This window comes from Cetorhinus maximus, chromosome 4 (genome assembly GCF_964194155.1).
Source record: "Cetorhinus maximus chromosome 4, sCetMax3.hap1.1, whole genome shotgun sequence".
NCBI classification, from domain to species: Eukaryota; Metazoa; Chordata; class Chondrichthyes; order Lamniformes; family Cetorhinidae; genus Cetorhinus; species Cetorhinus maximus.
Window position 1 is genome coordinate 74037103 of NC_135882.1, and position 20390 is coordinate 74057492.

Consider the following 20390-nt stretch of genomic DNA (forward strand, 5'->3'; position numbering starts at 1 on the left):
TATAGTTGCGTTTCAGTCAATGGTGACCCCTAGGATGTTAATGCTGGAGGACTTAGCGATGGTAATGTCATTGAATGTGAAGGAAAGTGGTTATATTATTGAAGATGACCATTATCTGGCATTTTTGTGGCATGAATGTCCTTCCCAAGTGACAGCCCAAGCCAGAATGTTGCCCAGGTCTTGCTGCATGTGGGTATGGACTACTTCATGATCTGAGGAGGTGTGAATGGAAATGAACACTGCAATCATCAGTTAAAATCTTACTTCTGACCCCATGATGGAGGTAAGGTCATTGATGATACAGCTGAGGATAGTTGGACATAAGAACTACCCTGAGGAACTCCTGCAACAATGTCCTGGGATTGAATTGATTGGTCTCCGACATCCACAAACATCTTACCTTGTACTCGATATGGCTCCAGCCAGTGGAGAGTTCTCCTCCTGATTCCCATTAGCTTCAATTTTACAAGGCCTCTTTGATGCCGCATCCTGTCAAATGCTGCCTTGATGACATGGGCAGTCACTCTTACTTCACCTGGAATTCAGTTCCTTTGGTCATGTTGGTCCAAGGCTGTAATGAGCTCTAGAGTAGACCTAGCGCAACCCAAGCTGAGCATTGGTGAGCAGGTTGAGTAAGTGCCATTTGCTTACTGATACCTTCCATCACTTTGCTGATGATTGAGAATAAATACACTGATGGGGTGGTCACTGACTGAATTGGATCTGCCCTGCTTTTAGCAGACAGGACATAACTGGGCAGTTTTTCACGTTGCTGGGGAGCTGCCAATGCTGTGGCTGCACTAGAGCAGCTTGGCTAGGAGCATGACAAGTTCTGGAGTACAAGTCTTCAGCATCACAATGGGAGGTTGTTTGGGCATTTAGCCTTTTTTGTATCCAGTGTGCTCAGCCATTTTTTGATATAACTTGGAATTGTTGTGGAGTATCTAAAAAACACTTGACACAGAGTCGACTGTAAGTAGATTCAAGCAGCAGTTTTTATTTAGTACAAATGTGCACACAGGGTGTCCCTGCAGAATGCTCGAAAAGGCAATTCAAAGTTCCACAGTTTCTGTCGGTTATATATACCAGCTTTGGGATAACTCATCAGTTACTCATAATGTTCTCGTACGTCTAATTCATTACATCCTTAATTCCAAATGAGTTTACAACATTAGCATGGAATGACTTGTTCATCACCTCCACGGTTACGGAGGAATTTGTAAAACAATCATGGAATGACCTGACCTTTAGCACAAACGATGTCCACACCCACAGTTAATTTTAAAACATAAACTTTGCTTATCTTTCCTGATATTTTGCTGTTATGCCAAGTCATCTGCAGATCTTGACCCTGAGGTCAAGCTATCAGTTTATTACAGTATAACTCATGGACCATTCATTGATTTATTTTATCCTGACCCAAATGTCACATTCCTTAGTTTATCATGGGTTAGTCATCAGCTTCCAGGCCTGGCTAAAGGTCATATGCATTCTAGTTTTTTTCTCTGCAAACACTTTTAAAACTTATATCCACAACTTGGCCAAGCATGAGTAATCCCATGATGCATCCTGATATGCCTCTTCAGTTCCCCCCTTTTGGCCCTTGGCTATTGACCTCCACGATGGTCAACTAATGCTAAACTATCCTATGCTCCTCGCCCTATTATTGTTGGCCAGGGCGGTGGTTAGATTCACACAGTCGTATTTTCTAAACTACGTCTAGTGTACTGTTTCTCCCCAGGCTTGTGCAATGCTTTGGTTACTACTTTAGGAACGGCTTGGTTCTGGCTTTGCTGGCACCGGGTGCCACATTCGACCATAAATCCAATAGCAATTAGCAGTTGTACTACCACCAGTATATGAGGGGTAATTCTGATCCAAGGATGAATGTCCACCCTATTACCCCAGTCCCAAATCTCCCACTACCATGGTTTTTACATATTTTTCCAATTGCTTGACTTCCTGTTGAACTCAGTGATACTGCTTTGTTGCCCCCGCCAGGCCTCTTTCTGCACGTCCAGTGGATGTTCCGGCAACTTCAGGACTTGCTTCCCTTGGGAAGCAGGTATCTCAGTAAATCCTCCTTTAAATCATCAGTTATATTCACTTGCTTCTTACGAGGAGGCCGGATGTGGGTTATTGCTGAATGTCCGCATGTTGTTGGGGCCCGGGGGTGGAAGCAGAAACTCGAGTTGATCACTGGGCAGTGGATGTCATCTTACTGGTAATGAGGCCCGTTGGTGGTCATGCAGTATTCCCCTTCTCCATGGTATGCCGCCGGCATTGGTTCATGGCGGGCACTAGAAATTTCAAGGGTACAGTTTAGAATGGTGTTAAAACCGCATGTAGCTCTCTTCCTCATCCCTTTGGGATGTGGGCAGACAACATTATTCCCTTACTCCCTACACCCAACCAGCGAGATTCTTGTAAAGTGGGCTCTCCCCTGGGTTGCACATTTGGACACAGGGTAGTACTTTAGCCAATTGTCATCTCTTACGTTCTTGAAATTTTCCACCTCATAGAGGGGTTTGGATCCCCCTTCCTGTGAATTAGGTATGACCAGGACTATTGCTACTAATCGCAAGTGTGTGGTGACATAGTGTTTGACTGTTGTGTTCGCTTGTATCAGGTTTTGCAAGGAGCAATTTCCACCTTTGGGTGCCAAAGTCTGTAATGTGTCATCCGTGATCCAGTCCAGCACATATCCACTGTGGAATTGGGCCAGATTGTGCCGGACTTCTCCCACCAACCATGTGCCATAGGCTGTGCATACACAGTCTCTGCCTGTGCATGTGGAGGCCTGATGTAGGGATGCTGGGACCTGGTTAATGTTTTGGGCGTGGTCTTCTAGAACTTGCACGGATCCTAATAAGGTTCCGGCCAGGCTCTCTCCTGTCTGTCCTTGCTGTCTTTCCAATTCATTGTCTCATAACATAAGTTCCCACAATATGGAGGTCAGGTGATTAACCTTGTCATCTATCTCTGCTATGTCCAGGGAGTTAATGGTGGACATCCCTGCACCATAATTGCTGCATCATTAATTAAGCGTAGTTTACAGCAGGCGCGTTCCACCATGCGCATGGCCTGGATGCTCAGAGGGTGTCAGAGACTATCATATCAAGGAGTCGGTGATAGAAGGACCTTGCCTGTGTCTCTCATCACACTGGTAGTTCCATCTGACTAATACTAAGTACACCTGAGACTATCTCATGATGTATGTTCTCAAACAAGTTCATACTGGAGTCCCATACCACAAGTCCATTCTAGCTTCCAGGTTGGATTTGGGGGCACTGTAAGGGCTCCCTAATGGTTGTAGTCGTGGCCCAAGGGGCTGAGGTAACTGGGATCATGTGGGTGGTTGTGGTTGTGGGAGGATCCCTTGGGCACACTCTCCATCTGCCATACTCCCTCCAAAACTCCTTCGCACCATTCCCGGGACATATTCCCCAGCCTATTAAGTTGATGCTCAGGGGATCTGAGGTGGTACTGTCAGTTATTACACTTGGTGCACATACAATGCATCGTCTGGGAGGGTCAGACATTTCCCTTTTTCTTTGTTCCCTTTACTCAGGAGATTCCAAGGATACTTCTCATGGCAGCATAGTTGCACTGCCAAGTGTCCTGGGTTATATCTTAAACATACTTATTTGTTAACAGTGATATTTAAGGACTCCTGATCGCAGTTGGCATTAGTCAAGCTCTTGTAGAACTGGCCTGACTGGGTCCCTTGGTCAAGCGTCTTGGTTTCTTCTATGATGAGGCTAATCATGGTCATCAAACATATTAGCAATATCATGGTCTTCATGTCCCTGTAAGAGAGTCCATAACGGACACCGGTCATCACCAATTAGTCCTTATTATTCTTTGCACTTCCATACTTCTTAATCTGTGTCCAGTGTTTCCACCAGGCTCTCCCTTTCATGTCCACACATGTGCATGTATTGCTGGTCATTAGTACCTCGTAAGGTCGTTGCTAACAGGGCGCTAAGCCTGGTTTTGTGGGCAAGGCCCTGACCGTCAATTGATCCCCCACTTATGGCAATCTTTCCTTTTCTCCTGCCTCATCCATTTCCATATCCCTGATAATCTGCTGGTCCCTAACCTCTTGTCTCAAGTCATGCAATTACTTACACAACTCTTTGATGAATCATTTAACTCTTTCCCGAGCTGGCCCTATGTCCTCACTGCCCATAAAAATGCTCTGGGGCAGCCTCATGGCTCGTATGTTCATTATTTCGAATGTGGTTAGTCCAATCACTTGGTTAGGGATCACTTGGTTAGGAATCACCTGCAGCCTCATAAGGATACTGGGTAGCAGATCGGCCCAGCCCTTGTCACTTTCGGCAATGGCCTTAGAGGGTGACACTTTGCGAGTCCTATTCATGACCCCGCCTCCACCACCTTCTGAGGCAGAGAATTCCAAAGTCCCACAACCCTCTGAGAGAAAGAATTTCTTCTCATCTCTGTCCTAAAAGGGCAACTCCTAATTTTAAAACAGTACCCCCTAGTTCTGGACTTACCCACAAGAGGAAACATCCTTTCAATGTCCACCTTGTCAAGGCCGTTCAAGATCTTGTATGCTTCAATCAAATCACCCCTCACTCTTCTAAACTCCAGTGGAAATGAGCCCAGTGTGTCCAACCTTTCCTCATAAGACAACCCACTCATTCCAGGTATCAATCTAGTAAACCTCTTTTGAACTGCCCCCAATGTATTTACATACATCCTTAAATAAGGAGACCAAACTGGACAGAGTATTCGAGGTGTGGTCTCACCAATGCCTTGTATAACTGAGGCATAACATCCTTACTTTTATGTTCAATCCCTCTCGTAATAAAGGATAGCATTCCATTATCCTTTTTAATTACTTGCTGTACCTGCAAACTAACTTTTTGTGACTCATGTGCTAGAACACCTAGATTCCTCTGCACCTCAGAATTATGCAGCCGTTCTCCATTTAAGTAATACTCTGCTTTTTTATTCTTCCTGCCAAAGTGAACAACTTCACATTTTCCCATATTAAACTCCATTTGCCAGATCTTTGCCCACTCACTTAACCTATCTATATCCATCTGCAACCTCCTCATGTCCTCTTCACAACATACTTTCCTACCTATCTTGGTGTCATCTGCAAATTTAGCTACCATGTCTTCACTCCCCTCATCTAAGTCATTGATGTAAATTGTAAAAAGTTGAGGCCCTAGTAGAGACCCCTGTGGGACTCCACTTGTCACATCTTGCCAATCAGAAAAAGACCCATTTATGCATACTCTCTGCTTTCTGCCAGCTAGCCAATCTTCTATCCATGCAAAATGCTACTCACTATGCCATGTGCTTTTATTTTCCGTAATAATCTTTGATGTGGCACCTTATCAAATGCCTTCTGGAAACCCAAGTACATACGTCTACAGGCTCCCCTTTATCCACAGCGCTTGTTAGTCCTTCAAAAAAAATCCAATGAATTGGTTAAACATGATTTTCCTCTCACAAATCCATGCTGACTCTTCCCTATTGCCTTGAGCTCTTCTAAGTGCCCAGTTATAACCTCCTTAATGATCGATTCTAATAACTTCCCCTCTACAGACGTCAAGCTAACTGGCCTATAGTTTCCTGTTTTCTGCCCCTCCCTTCTTGAATAAAGGGGTTATATTTGCTACTTTCCAACCTGACGGAGCCTTTCCAGAGTCTAGCGAATTTTGGAAAATTAACACCAGCACATCCACTACCTCATTAGCCACCTCTTTTAAGTCCTTAGGATGCAGTCCATCAGGACCCAGAGATTTGCCAGCCTGCAGCTGCATCAATTTGCTCAGTACCGTTTCCCTAGTGATTTCAATTTCACCAAGTTCCTTTCTCCCGTTCACCTCCTGATTTGTAGCTATTACTGGAATGTTTTTTGTATCCTCTATAGTGAACACAGAAACAAAATATTTGTTCATTTCTTCCACCATTTCTTTATTATCTACTATTAACTCCCCACTGTCATTCTCTAGAGGACCAACACTCACTTTACTTACTCTTTTCCTTTTTAATTACCAGTAGAAACTCTTGCTATCCATTTTTAAATTTCTGGCTAGCTTCCTCTCATACTCTAACTTCTTTCTCCTGATTAACCTTTTAGTCATTCTCTGCCATTCTTTATATTCTGTCCAATCATCTGTCCTGCCACTCGTCTTTGCGCAGTTGTATGCTTTTTCCTTAAGTTTGATGCTTTCCTTAACATCTTTAGTTAACCACGGATGGTGGGTCCTCCCCTTAGAATTTTTCTTTATATTAGGAATGTACTTATTCTGAATACTCTGAAATATCCCCTTAAATGTCTGTCACTGTTTCTCTATTGATCTATCCTCTAGCCTAGTTTTCCAGTTCACTTCAGCTAGCTCAGCTTTCATTCCCACATAGTTGCCCTTATTTAAGTTTAAGATATTAGTCTTAGACCCGCTCTTCTCCCTTTCAAACTGGATGTAAAATTCAATCATACAGTAGCCACTGCAATCTAGGAGTGCCTTTACTCTGAGGTCATTAATTAATCCTGTCACGTTACACAATACCATGTCTAATATCACCTGCTCGCTGGTTGGTTCCAGAACATGCTGCTCCAAGAAACTATCTCAAAAACATTCTAAGAACTCCTCATCCAGGCTACTACTGCCAATCAGATTTTTCCAGTTTTCCAGTGGGGCTTGATATTACAGCACACTATCCCCAGTGAGTCATGACACAGCTAAGCAGTATGCCTTGCCTCGGCTGGGGGGCAATGGTCTGGTAAAGTCTATGTGAATGTGTTCCCAAGGTCCCTTGGGTCTGGGCTGATGGGCCATTTTGAATTTTCCAGCTTTACCAGCGTTGAACTGGGTGCAGGTGACGCATCGTTGACAATGCTTTCTACATCCCTGCCTGTTCCCGGCCACCACCAATGCCGCTCTACACACCCAAACATGGCGCTGCTTCCAGAATGTTGATTTCCATACATTCTGAGGCCATTACTCATCCATCCTTCCTCCAGTTTCTATACTCATCTTTACTCGCACTCCTCCTTTCCAACTTTTCCTTTTCTGTTCTGGGCGTCTCATCATATATTTTCTGTATATATACCTCCTCCGGGCCAGTAGCACGGGCTACCATGGGCTCCGACATCCCAGCTTCTGCTGCTTTCTTTCCTGCCACATCTGCCCACTGATTTCTCTTCTGCAGAGGGTCCTGAACCTTCTGATGTGCCTTAATTTTTATCACAGCAGCTTGCCAGGGTAATCGGACTGTTTCTCCCAATCCTCTTACCACCTCCTTGTGCTGTATATGCCCCCCACTAGGGACACATTGCCTCACCTAATCCAAGCAGTCATGTAGTCATGAAGACCCTGAAAGCATACTTGCTGTTGGTATAGTTATTCATGGTGCAGCCTTTGACTAGCTTGAGGGCTTCAGTGAGGGCCGTAAGTTCGGAAACCTGTGCAGAGAGGTCTCCTGGGAGACTTCTGTCAGCAACAATGACACCCCCACTGTCTACCACTGCCCAGCCTGTCCTCGGGGTTCTGCTCACATACTTTCGTGACCCATCCGCAAACAGAAGAAAACAAACAACAGAGGTTTTGCAAGCCATGAAGGCATCCTTTAAGCCCCAAGTGAATGTAAATTATGAATGATATGTGTTCAACATTAGGGCTCAAGGTGAAAAGGAGTCCATTGATCAGTATGTGAGTGCAGTAACAGAGTTTCCAAAATCATGTGAATTCAGGCAACTAAAAGAATCTGATTAAAGGCAAAATTATGTTAGGCAAAAGAGACCCTTCAATGAGAGCAAGTCTACTGAGAGAGGAGAAACTTATTCTCAAGAAAGCGATAGACATGTGCAGAAATGTGGAGGTTGTAAAACATCAGCTAGAGCACATGTATGGCAGAGCAGATCAGAAGATACATCATGTTGAGAGGCATCCCAGGCCAAAAGAGCTGAACAATTGCGGACAATGGGCAGGATGCAAATACTGCAGAGGACATCATACATAAAGAAAAGAAGGATTATCCGATGTAGGGAAAGCAGTGTTTTAACTGCAAGAAGCTGAATCATTTCGTACAGAAGTGTTTGGCTAGAAAGAAGCAAAACAAGCTTATATGGATGGCCACTGGAGAGATATCAGCAGAAGAATCTGTGAAGCACTATACACCATACAACAGGTCAGTTCTGTCACGTCTATAGTTGATAAGTGGTTTGTGACTGTTAGAAGGATGACCGCAGAAGGAGAGCATCAAGTGAACAAGAAGTGTCAGGTAGACACTGGTGAATCATGCCAACATCGTGACCTTCACAGACTTGTGTGAAGTGGCTCAACATGGCGATCCAAAAATGAAGCCCTTGAAAGTAAGGTTGAGGCTCTATGATGGCACGGTATTCATACCAAGAGGACAAATTAGTCTGAGAGCCCAGTGCAATAGCAAGAAGGAAGATCTAGAGTGCCATATCATGGACAGTACACAACAGCCACTCATCTCAGCTGGAGCAAGTCTAAAGACTGGACTGGTAACCCTGAATGTGCCAACAAAGATTTACAACATGTCACAGCACACTAAACCATTGACTGCTGAACAGATCCTAGAGGGGTACAAAGATGTGTTTACAATGTTTGGATGTCTATCAGGGGAATATCATCTAGAAGTAGATGAGAGTGTAAGACCAATTCAGCATCTGCCGAGAAGAGTTCCAGCTACCCGCAAGTCAAACCTAAAAGACAAGATCAAAGAGCTGGAAAAGAAGGGAGTAATTAAGAAAGTGACAACTCCTAAGACTGGATTAGCAGTATCGTAGCAGTAAAACAACCTGGAAAACTGAGAGTATGCTTAGCCCCAAAGGATCTAAATAAAGCGCTGAAGAGATCTCACTACTTCATGCCAACCATCCAAGAAATTTTGCCACAACTTGCCAAGGCAAAGATCTTTACTATCCTAGGTGCAAAGGATGGTTACTGGCAACTGAAGCTGAATGAAAGCAGCAGTTTTCTAACTACATTCTGGACGCCAGGAGATACAGATAGTTGCGCATGCCGTTTGGCATCTCCACAGCTCCAGAAGAGTGTCAACACAGACAGCATGAGATAGTCAATGATCTTCACCAAGTGGAAGCCATAGTGGATGATTTGCTAGTCTATGGATGTGGAGGCACAATGGAAGAAGCCATAGTGGACCATGATCAGAATTTAATCCGACTGCCAGAGTGAGCTCGCCAGATAAACCTGAAACTGAACAAGAAAAAATTGCAATTGAAGATGCTTGAAGGCAAGTACATTGGTCATGTACTGACAGCAAAAGGTCTTTGCCCAGATCTAGACAAGGTGAGAGCTGTAGCAATGATGCAGCAACCAACAGATGTGGATGCAGTGCAACATTTTTTGGATTTGTGAACTATTTAGCAAAATGTTTGCTTCATTTGTTGTCGGAGTGTAAGCCATTACGCAAGCTCACTGCTAAGGATATGCAGTGGTATTGAGGCACAGAACAAGAAACAGTGTTCACTAAAATCAAACAACTAGTAACGACAACACCAGTGTTGAAGCACCACAACATCAATGCTGAAGTCACCTTGCAGGGTGATGCCAGTGAGACAGGCTTTGGAACAACCTTAATGCAGCAAGGACAACCAGTTACATTTTCTTCTAGGGCATTAACGCAAACTGAAAAATGCTACACGCAGATTGAGAAAGAGTGCCTGGCTATTGTTTTTGCTTGTGAACATTTTCATCAACACCTGCCTGGGGGAGACAAAGTAACAGTGGAGTCCAACCACAAGGCACTTCAAAGCATTTTTCTCAAACTGCTACTATTTGCTCCAAAGCATCTACAAAGAATTTTATTTCATTTACAGAGATATCATCTGGATGTGACATAGAAGCAAGTGAAACAGAGGTACATTGCTGACAAGCAATCGAGAGCAGCACTCCCATGAAGAAAGTTGAGGATGAGACAACAGAATGTAAAATCTTCCAAATTCAACATGAGGCAGCAGCTTAACATGCTCTGGAAGTCATCAAACCAGCAAAGACATTGGATCTCACAGACAAGCGCCAAGCTCAAATCAAGTGAACTACCCAATGAGATGCAATTCTCTAGTGCTACAAGAAGTAGTGATGAAAGGATGGCCCGAGAGCATCGAGGCCACACCTGTGGTCACGAGCATATTGGGCATACCAAGACCAATTTACAACCCAAGATGGCACCCTGTACAAAGGAAATAGAATCATCATTCCTAATGAGATGGGAGGAGAGATGCTGAAGTGCATCCATACAAGCCATCAAAGAATTGAACCAAGTCTGAGAAAGGCAAGAGACGTACTCCACAGGCCAAACATTAGCAATGAAATTAAAGACCACATTGACCAGTGAGGTGCTTGTAACAAGTACCAGACTAAACAAACTAGAGAGCTGTTCAAAATGCATGACATCCCAGACAGAGCATGGATGAAACTGGGATTAGATGTCTGCACTATAGCAGGAAATGATTATCTTATTACAGTAGACTATTATTCTGACTGCTGGGAGTTAAATCAGCTGACTTCAATGATGACAGGAGAAATAGTAGAATGCCTGAAAGTACACTTCAGTCGCTATGGCATTCCAGACATTGTGATGAGTGACAATGGCACTCAGTTCACGAGTGAAGAATTCAGTCGCTTCACAAAGGATTGGGAAATTCAACACATTCGACAAATTCATCCTCTCCCAGTCAAACAGAATGACTGAGGTGGCAGTGAAAATCGCCAAAGGAATCATCAAGAAATCAAGCGAATCTAGCAAACATGAGCAATGAAATTAAAGACCACATCAGCCAATGTGGTGCTTGTAATGAGTACCAAGCTAAACAAGCTGGAGAGCTGTTGATGACACATGACATCCCAGACAGACCATGGATAAAGTTGAGAGTAAACTTCTTCACTATGGTAGGAACAGATTATTTTGTCATTGTAGACTATTATTCTGACTGCTGGGAGGTAGGCCAGCTGACTTCAATGACAACAGGAGAGATAATGGAATGCTTGAAAGCACACTAGAAAGGCATTCCAGACATTGTGATGAGTGACACTGGCCCTCAGTTCACAAGTGAAGAACCCAGCCGTTTCGCAAAGGATTGGGAAATTCAACACTATACATCACCCCTGCAGTATCCCCAGTTGAATGGAAAGGCTGAGGAGGCAGTGAAATTTGCCAAAGGAATCATCAAAAAATTGAGCAAGTCTAACACTGATGTATACTAGGGAAATCTAAAGTGGAGAAACACGCCGACTGAAGGCATGGAAAGTAGTCCAGCCCAAAGACTAACGTCATGCTGCACCCAAACTACTCTTCCAATTGCAAAAAAGCTCCTGAAACCAGAAGTAGTAACAGGTGTGAGTGAAAAAATCAAGGTGAAACAGTAGAAAGACAAATTTCATTTTGACAAGACCGCCAAACCATTGCCAAAGCTGTGCATTGGAGAACTAGTCAGGATACAAACTTTCAACACTCTCAATAGGAGTCACTCCACATGGCTTCTGGGGACATGCATAGAGAAGTTGTCACCTCGACTGTACGCAGTGGAAGTGAACAACCGAATATACCAGTGCAACTGCAGACATATATGAAAACCCGAGAAGCTGTTCCTTCACTGCAGGCAGCCAATCAGGAAGATGAGATCTCAGCAGCTGCACAGAGTGCAGAACAACTATCACTTCCAAAGGTCTACCAGTACCCAACAATGGAAATGGAATGACAGCAACAAGGACCACAGCAACAAGTGGCACAGGAATGACACTCCTCGGAGAGGTAACATCACCCTGGTGAACAGCCAATGAGAATGTGCGTACATACCATTAAGAGACCTGAACAATTTAAATACTATGTATGCAATGTAGGTGCAGAGACTGACTAGAATAATGTACAGCTTGTTAATGCATGAGAACAGTGGGTAAGTTGGATAACTCACAGTTACACATGACAGTGCATGCAAATTTGTCTGTTTGTTCGTTAGGAAAAGGGGTTGTTTGGGTTTTGAAATGCAATCAGTTCTACATGTCCTGTTTGGCTTGCTGAAGTCATGTGACCTCTGCCATGAGGGACGCCCTGCAGGCATCCATATTACACTCAGTTCAATAAAGGCACCACACAAGAAAGACTAATCTTTGAGCTCTTAACAGAAAAAATGCCCCCACTCATGAGAGGGTTGAGAACAAGAGGGCACAGATTTAAAGCGATTTTCAAAAGAAGCAAAAATGGCATGAGGAAAAGCTTTTTTATGCAGCAAGTGGTTCAGGCCTAGAAATATACTGCTTGAGAATGTGGTGGAGATGAGTTCAATTGAGGCATTCAAAAGGGAATGAGACTGTTATCTGAAAATGAGGAATGTGCAGAGTTATGAGGAGAAGACGGGGAAATGTCACTAGGTGAGTTGCTCATTCAGAGAGCTGGTGCAGACACATAGGCTGATCAGCCTCCTTCTGCACTATAACAATTCCATGATCCTGCGAAGTCTCCAAATGTTAGCAAGGAGAAGGTTACAGGGTTGACTGGGCTGGGTGTGAAGTTGACATGTCTGGTGCCTTGGTAGAGTGTGGTTAGTCTGTTCAGTTTTATTTGAATTAGGCTTTCTAGTCGCTTTGTTATAAGCCTTTACTTCTTGTTGATTTACTTTCTTTCAATCTCCGCAAATGATCTTTTCATTTTGCGTAGTCTGTACAGTTTTTCCATACCTTTGGTTAAAAGAATGTACCACGTTTTGCAACCTTTATTGCTTTTTAAAATCTGTATTGGATTGGGTACAGTCTGGACCCTGGGGTAGTATTTGCGATGGGCCCAAAGGTTTTACAATTTGTTTGGTTTTGTTACCTTTGTCAAAAATAACACTGCTGATTGCTGGCAAACCATCTGGCATCTGGGTACTGTAGGCTGTGAACTGAAATCCATCTTCTTCAGACCTGTATGTTTTTTAATGTCCAAGTCTGTGAAGAAAGCTTCAACCAGCCAAACATCTGAATAGTCATGAAAGACAGTTGAATTCTCATTTTTTTTAAATTCAGGATTACTTTTAACTCCACGTCCTTTTTCATGGTTTAATCATTCAGCATTCTTTTCCAGGTGACACAGGTGTAATCCCACCACCTCTCATGAAAGTAGTTCATTTTTCTGTTGAGTAAAACCCTCATTACTGGCTTTTAGGTCTTTGTTAAGGTTATTTCGATGTTCAGTTAAGAAAGCCTGATACTTTTTTTTAGTCAGTTCATAATGTTTTCTAATTTTGTTGCTTTTTGTCCTGCCACAGATTTTCGGCTTTGCCTAATTCCTGTCTAGCAAGAGCAATCGCCTCTTCATTTCGAAGTTTTAATTTACGTTCAAGAACATGGATCCTTCCTCGCAGCTATATTGTGTCAGCATTGAATTCAGCAGTTTTACTCTTCTTCAAAGCATTCCTTTCCTTTGCTTCATCATTAGTTTTGAATACTGTTGCCTGCTGCTTTATCACACCATGCTCACGTTTTTTTCCTGCAATTTTAATTCAGATAGCTTAACTTGTCTCCAACTATATTAAGCTCTTTCTTTTCAGCCTTATGCCCCATTGTCCTTTTAAAATTAGTAGACTGAGTTCCTCACTGTTTGGACACACCTCTAATTGAAACATTAATTTTCATAGCAGGGTTATAGGAAGTCATGGACACTTTTAAGTCACTCAGTTTTTCCTGTACAACTTCAGTTTCAACAGCCTCAAGGAGTAGTCCGAAACCACTGGAGACAGCAATACCTTATCCCCAGCCAGGTCGTTTCCTAATAAAAAATCCACACCGTCAATCAGCAAATAATGAACCACCCCCATAATTATAGAGGCAGTAATTAAACCACACTTTAAATTAATTCTATACAAAGGAATGATAAATAATTTCCATCAATACCCCATATCAAGATGTCTTTATTTAGAGAGGATTTATTTCTGGAGGGAAGTTCCTGTCACCTGCAACATCAGTGACTGTGCTGACCTTGTATTTCTAAGAATAACAATTGGCTTCCAAGCCTCACCAGCAAGCAATGAGGACAATTTACCTTTGAACAAAAAATTTTCATAATTTCCTGCGCCCGGACCCACTTTAGCGGTAAAAATAGGAAAACCCATAGGTTTTTCATCAGCTTTATCCACTGGGACAGTATTTTCCAGCGGAACAGTGTACAATCTTAAAAATACTACAGTTCAGCTTTTTAATTTCTAACATTCGGCCTTCAGATGTCCTTTTTTAATGACAAAGATAACATGTCAGTGCCCTTGAATCAACTTTAATTTCCAGACTGCCTTTCTTACTGCTCAGAGAAGAATGTTTCTTCCCCTGGACCATTTTCCTCCAATGATCAAATCTCTCCAATTTTGCTGTGAGTTCACAAACAAAGGCTTATTACTAACCTGGTTGTGAGACAACTCGTGGTCATCTGTGATTACTGCAACCTCCTTTATCATAGAAACATTATGGTCTTCCAGGTGGAACCTTATTTTCAAAGGGACACTATTTTTAAATTCTTTCATTAGCATCACATCTCTAAGGTTTTCAAGTCTGGTTCAACCCTCATAGACCTATACAACCTATCGAACACCGTTTCCTTTTCTAAAGCAAATTCCACAAAAGTCTGTCTCTGTTCCTTCCTTAAAATTCTAAATTTCTGTCTGTAAGCCTCTGGCAAACTCATAGGTGTTGAGAACAGCAGTTTACACTGTATCATAGCCACCAGACTGTTTGTCTGAAAGAGATGAGTACACCTCCAATGTACCTCCAATGTACACCTCCAGTACACCTACCAACATACCCTGCAGCAAAATAGGCCAATTTTCTTTTGGTCACTGCAGTTTTGTGGCAATTTTCTCAAATTATACAAAATACATTTCAACTCCTTCCTCACTAAATTTAGGCAATAGATGAATACTCCTATGCCAAATCAAAACCAGGGGCAGAATTTTGCTCTTGTCGGGCGGGCACGGTGGGCGGGCCTGAGAGTGGCTAAGAAACCGCCACCAGCGATCGGGCCCCGAGAGCGATTTCACGCTGGCTGACCAATTAACGGCCAGCCAGCATGAAGTGTGTGCTGCAGCGCTGCCAGTGTGGAGGCGGGAGGAGTGCGAGTGCTGGAGTTCGTGCTTGTGCATGGGTGCGTGCAGTAAAAGCTCCCTGAGGCACAGAGCTGCTTCAGGGAGCTGAAGATTTTTATCAATAAAAATAAAGATTTTTAAAATAATGAAAGCATGTTCTCTCATGTGACTTTTTCACGTGAGCAGAGACATGTTAAATATAGTGTAAAAAGATTTTTTTTTTTAATCACTGGTCGAAACCTCACTCTGCCCATGGCTTAGGTTTGCTAAAAATGCAAAGGCCACTTGGCCTTTTTGCCCACCCGCCCGCTAACTGAACGGTTGGACGGGCAGCGAAAAATTCCAATCAATTAGTTGATTAAGGGCCTTAATACTCCGCTTAATTGTTGGCGGGTACGCTGCTGACCCTTGTGTGTGCCTGCTGACCGAAATATCGCGCGAGTGTTCGATGACATTGGGACGCTCGCGTCATTTTACGCTCGAGCATGTCGGGCACACGCCCGCATGCCAAACGGAAAATTCTGGCCCAGGAGTTAATACTGAGGCATCCTCAAGTTTCACCGCCACCCCCTGTTCCTGTAATCTAAGCTTTTCTTTGTCCAGTTCAAATTTTGTCACCTCCTATTTGTATTTCTTTCCAAAAATCTCTGAGCAACAGAAGTAGCTATATTGAATTTACACAGAATACAGCAAAAGTAATTGTGAAGTCTTGTTTTTTTGAACTGTGGAAAATTCCACTGTACCCATTTTACATCTTCTGAATTTGACCCCACAAGAGCCCTCAATTTGTTTTGATCCCGCTAGAGACTAATAACTTTTAAAAAGAGATGAATTTCCCAGTGACCGACAGAAGTAACTGAAGGACAAGATTTCATGATTTAAGACTTTTACTGTATGACAAACTAAAATCAACATAGATCAAACATTACTTAAGAAGCAACTAATACAGCAAAATAAAGAAAAGGCACTCTCACATTAACTAACTAACTTAATTGAAATATATCTTACAACCCTTTTTACTGTGCACTGCATATCTGGAAGATGTGTAGCATTACAAGACAAAGTCCAAAGTTACTCCCGGCCCTCCAGCACACTCATATCTTCCTGCTGCACTAGGTAACAACTTCCAGTGTCCTTCGAAAATTGTTGCACTCAGCCTGATGCTTACAGATCCAATTTTCACCAGCAAGGCACACCTCGGCAACTTCTCGTCCCTTAAATCTCTGAAAGTCTTGCTGGTTTTGTTCCCCTTTGAATAGAAAACGAACCCTCACAAGCACCCTGCTTGGTTGCTAACACAAAATAGTCCTTCTTTGGTATTCACAGCTGTAGCTGCTTTGCTTCTCCACACAGCAGAATTTGTTTTTTCTCTCTCTGTGTCTCAAAAAGCAGCTGTCCCCTTTCTGTGAGTTACTGTGTACAGGTGTGAAAACTGTCACTTGATTTCAATAGGTTTCTGTTTGAGTTTCACCTCCGTGGCAACCAGTTCACATAGGCATGTCCCCAGCTGGGGTGCTTCCAGAATTTCCAATTTTACATTAAGTTAAAGGAGACATGTTACAGCATAACCGTCTTATGAAGTTCAGCATTCATAATACATGAATGAAGTCATACCTTATAAAATATACTAGAAGCATATTCTTTTTTTATATATGAAATTCTTCTATAGGCTATTTAGTGTCTTTAAAATAAATGAGTTTATGCCTTCATTAAAATTGCAGACAAATTAATTTGAATTAGTTAACATGATTGTTGTTAATATCCTACAGCATGATTTCAATGTCTCAATGCCCATTGTCAGATCGCTACACTGATCGGAAATAGTCTGGGAGTTCCTCATATTGACTGGACAAGTGCACACATGACAAAAAGGAAACAGCTGAGTAACTTAGTACGTACAAATAGTGAAATAAAAACATAAAATGCTGGAGAAGCTTAGCAGGTCTGGTATCATCCGTGGAGAGAGAAACAGCGTTAATATTTCGAGTCTAATATGACTTCTTCAGTGCTGGAAATTCTGAAGAGGAGCCATATTAGACTCAAAACATTAACTATGTTTCTCTCTCCACAGATGCTGCCAGACTTGCTCAATTTTCCCAACATTTTCAGCATTTAAAAGGAAATGATGGTTACAATCAGGTTTCTAACCTTTTATCTTTGCAGGCTGCATAGATGGAACAGAGCCGCAGAGGGTACATTTAAGGTGCATAATTCGTTAAGATCCGAAAACAGGTTCCAAGCAAGCTGTTGACTAGCTGCACTCTTGAGCTGCAGATGCAAAATCGTGAGAGTACAAGTTCAAGCTAGCTTGCCTCTCCTAATGGGCAGGTGCATTTTGGCTGGGGTGGGTACTGGAGGTCATTGTAAAAGTGAATCTGACCTGTGAAAGACACAAGAATGGCACAACATGGCTCAGAGCAGGTGCTAAGATTTTCTGAAGCCGCATTGGAGGCCTTTGTGGGAGGTGCAGACAAGGAACGATGCCATATATCCACAGGGGGAGGCAGAATGCAGTTGGACCAGATATTTGTGATGGTTAATGCCAGGACTATAGTTCCAAGGAACTGAATGCTCTGCTCCAAGAGGTTCAATGAATTCAATGGCCAAGATCAGCGACTGCATCTTCAAATGCCATATCCCATCAACTGTACCACTAGCCTCACACACTGCTCATATCTCCATCACTCTATCATCACACCATATCTCCATCACTCTATCAATCTAAGTCAATTATGACTTATTCCTAACATTTATAGCTTCACCTCATTCTCACAAATTTGGCACTGCTGCAAGCCTCACACCCAAATCTTGTAATGTCAGCTATTCAACCATGCCAGCTATATCATGTAAGCACGTTGCCCACTCTCACTGACACACTCCCCTCTTTCTTGCAGGACAACCACAGGCAAATCTGATCACCTAGCAAAGCTGCTCCTTCACCACAATTGGCTGGTCAGGGAGAAGGGATCTCACCAGCTGTACTGAGTTCAGAACTACCATCAAACCCAAAGGTCCACATTTCCCCATCAACTTCAATGGAACAACAACAATCACCAAGGCAACAAGTGCCAGGGGAATGACACTCTCCGGACAAGGAACATCACCCAGATGTACAGCCAATGTCAAAGTGCACACATTGCATTAAGGGACCTGCACGGTTTAAAGGCTATGGGTAGAATTTTGCCCTTATAGGGCGGGCGTGGCATGCAGGCCCAGGAGCGGTCACAAAGTCGACCGCCACCCGCGATAGGGCCCTGACATGTTTTTCATGCTGCCTGGCCAATTAACGGTCAGCCAGCATGAATTGCATGCTGCAGCACTTAGTGTTGCCAGGGTGGGAGCAGCAGGAGCGCGAGCTCTAATGTTCACGCATGCTTGCGGGCTCGTTCAGTTAAAGATTTTTGACATTACAAATAAAGAATTTTAAAATAATGACAACATGTTCCCTCATGTGGCTCTGTCACATGAGCAGGGACATGTAAAATATGTGTGCAAAAAGTTTTTATTTTTTTAAATCACTGGACGAAACCTCATCGCGCCTGTGGATGAGGTTTTGCCAAAAATGCAAAGGCTGCTTGGCCTTTTCGCCCGCCCGCCAACTGAATGGTTGGATGGGCAGTGAAAAATTAAAGTCAATTAGTTCCTTAAGGGTTTTAATAGTTAACTTAATTGTTGGCAGGCGTGTTGCCGACTCCTGCACGCGTCCACCAACCGAAATATCGTACAAGTGCACGATGACATCGGGACGCTCAACCGACGTCATCGTGTGTCATTTTACACTTGTTCGGGTCGGGCGCGCACCCACCCGATGAGCGCAATATTCTGCTCTATGTGTTCAAAGCATGTGGAGTCACTGACTAGAAGAACAAACAGTTGGTAATGCATGAGAACAGTGGGTGTATAGTGGGGAACTTGGGTAACTCACAGTCACACAGGATCGTGCATGCAAATGTATCTTTTTTTCTCTAGGAAAAAGTTGATGTTTGTATCTTTTGTTCGATATGAAAAGAGGGATGTTTGGGTTTGGAAATGTAACCAGTCTGACATCTGGCTTTCTGTAGTCATGTGACTATGCTATGAGACATCTTAAGCTCAGTTCAGTAGAGATAGACATTGATGAAGACTGCTGTCTTTATACATGAAACAAATCCAGATCTTCTGGTTCAGAGGTAGGTACACTACCCATTGCACCACAAGACCTCCATTTGAAACTTGCCAAACTTAAAATTTAATAGATCATTAACTACATTTCTTAGTTTAATCTGCTGCCCTAACTTAGAGAGAAAAAAAACAATGGTAATATTCATCCACCAATCATCTACTTACTGTAGTGTATTGTGTGATGTTATTCCTTGATATTTTTGTCAAGTATATGCTGCCAGTGGTCCTCCTCCTCCCACTGCTCAGGTCTGCATTGATCCGTTGGAGTCTGGAAGATACTGTGAGAGAATTTGGAGCCAAACTTTTTTCAAACTAAGGCACAATCCGGAACTGTTATAGTTTTTTCAGAAGTTCTTGACTGAGGGCGGAATTTTCCGTGCCTGCTGACATCGGGCATGTTTGGTGGTGTGAGCAGACAAGATGGTGAGAAGGCCAAAAATCACTTTCATGACGTCATGAAATCGGTTTGTAATTGCACGCTCTGCCTGTCAATGGTGGGCCGCGTTTCCCACCGCCGGACATCGAGAACCTCATTGCAATACATCTGCATATCATTATAAGACCAGCCCAGCGGAATCATGCCCCCACTGCTGGATCATCCAAGCACAACTGCATATATAAGGTGTGCATTTGGGGGGGCTGCACTTTGAGGGGAACTCGGAAGTGAGTGCACAGTAAGGTTGCACTCACGACTGCACTCACATGGTGCTCAGATCTCTGTGGCAACAAGCGGTCAACTACATCAGCCGCAAGGGCTTCCACTCGCTGAATGTTCAGCTGGTGTGCAACCACCACAAATGCACCCTGCAGTTGTGCGTATGGTTCCCAGGGAGTGTCCATGACTTGTCTTAGGTCCACGATGTCTTCCAGAGTCCACAGAGGCTGCAGGGATGGCTCCTCAGGGACATGGGCTACCCACAGAGGACGTGACTGATGACACCCGTGCGGTGGCCTCAGACTGCAGCTGAATGAAGGTATTGCGAGACTCATGCTGCAACTCACACCTTGGTGTAGCAGACCATTGGGATGCTAAAAATGAGGTTCTAGTGACTGGACCGTTCTGGTGGAACCCTCCAGATAGTCTGCAGAGGGTGTCATGCATCATTGTCACCTGCTACGCCCTTTGCAACCTGGCGCTGCAACTGGG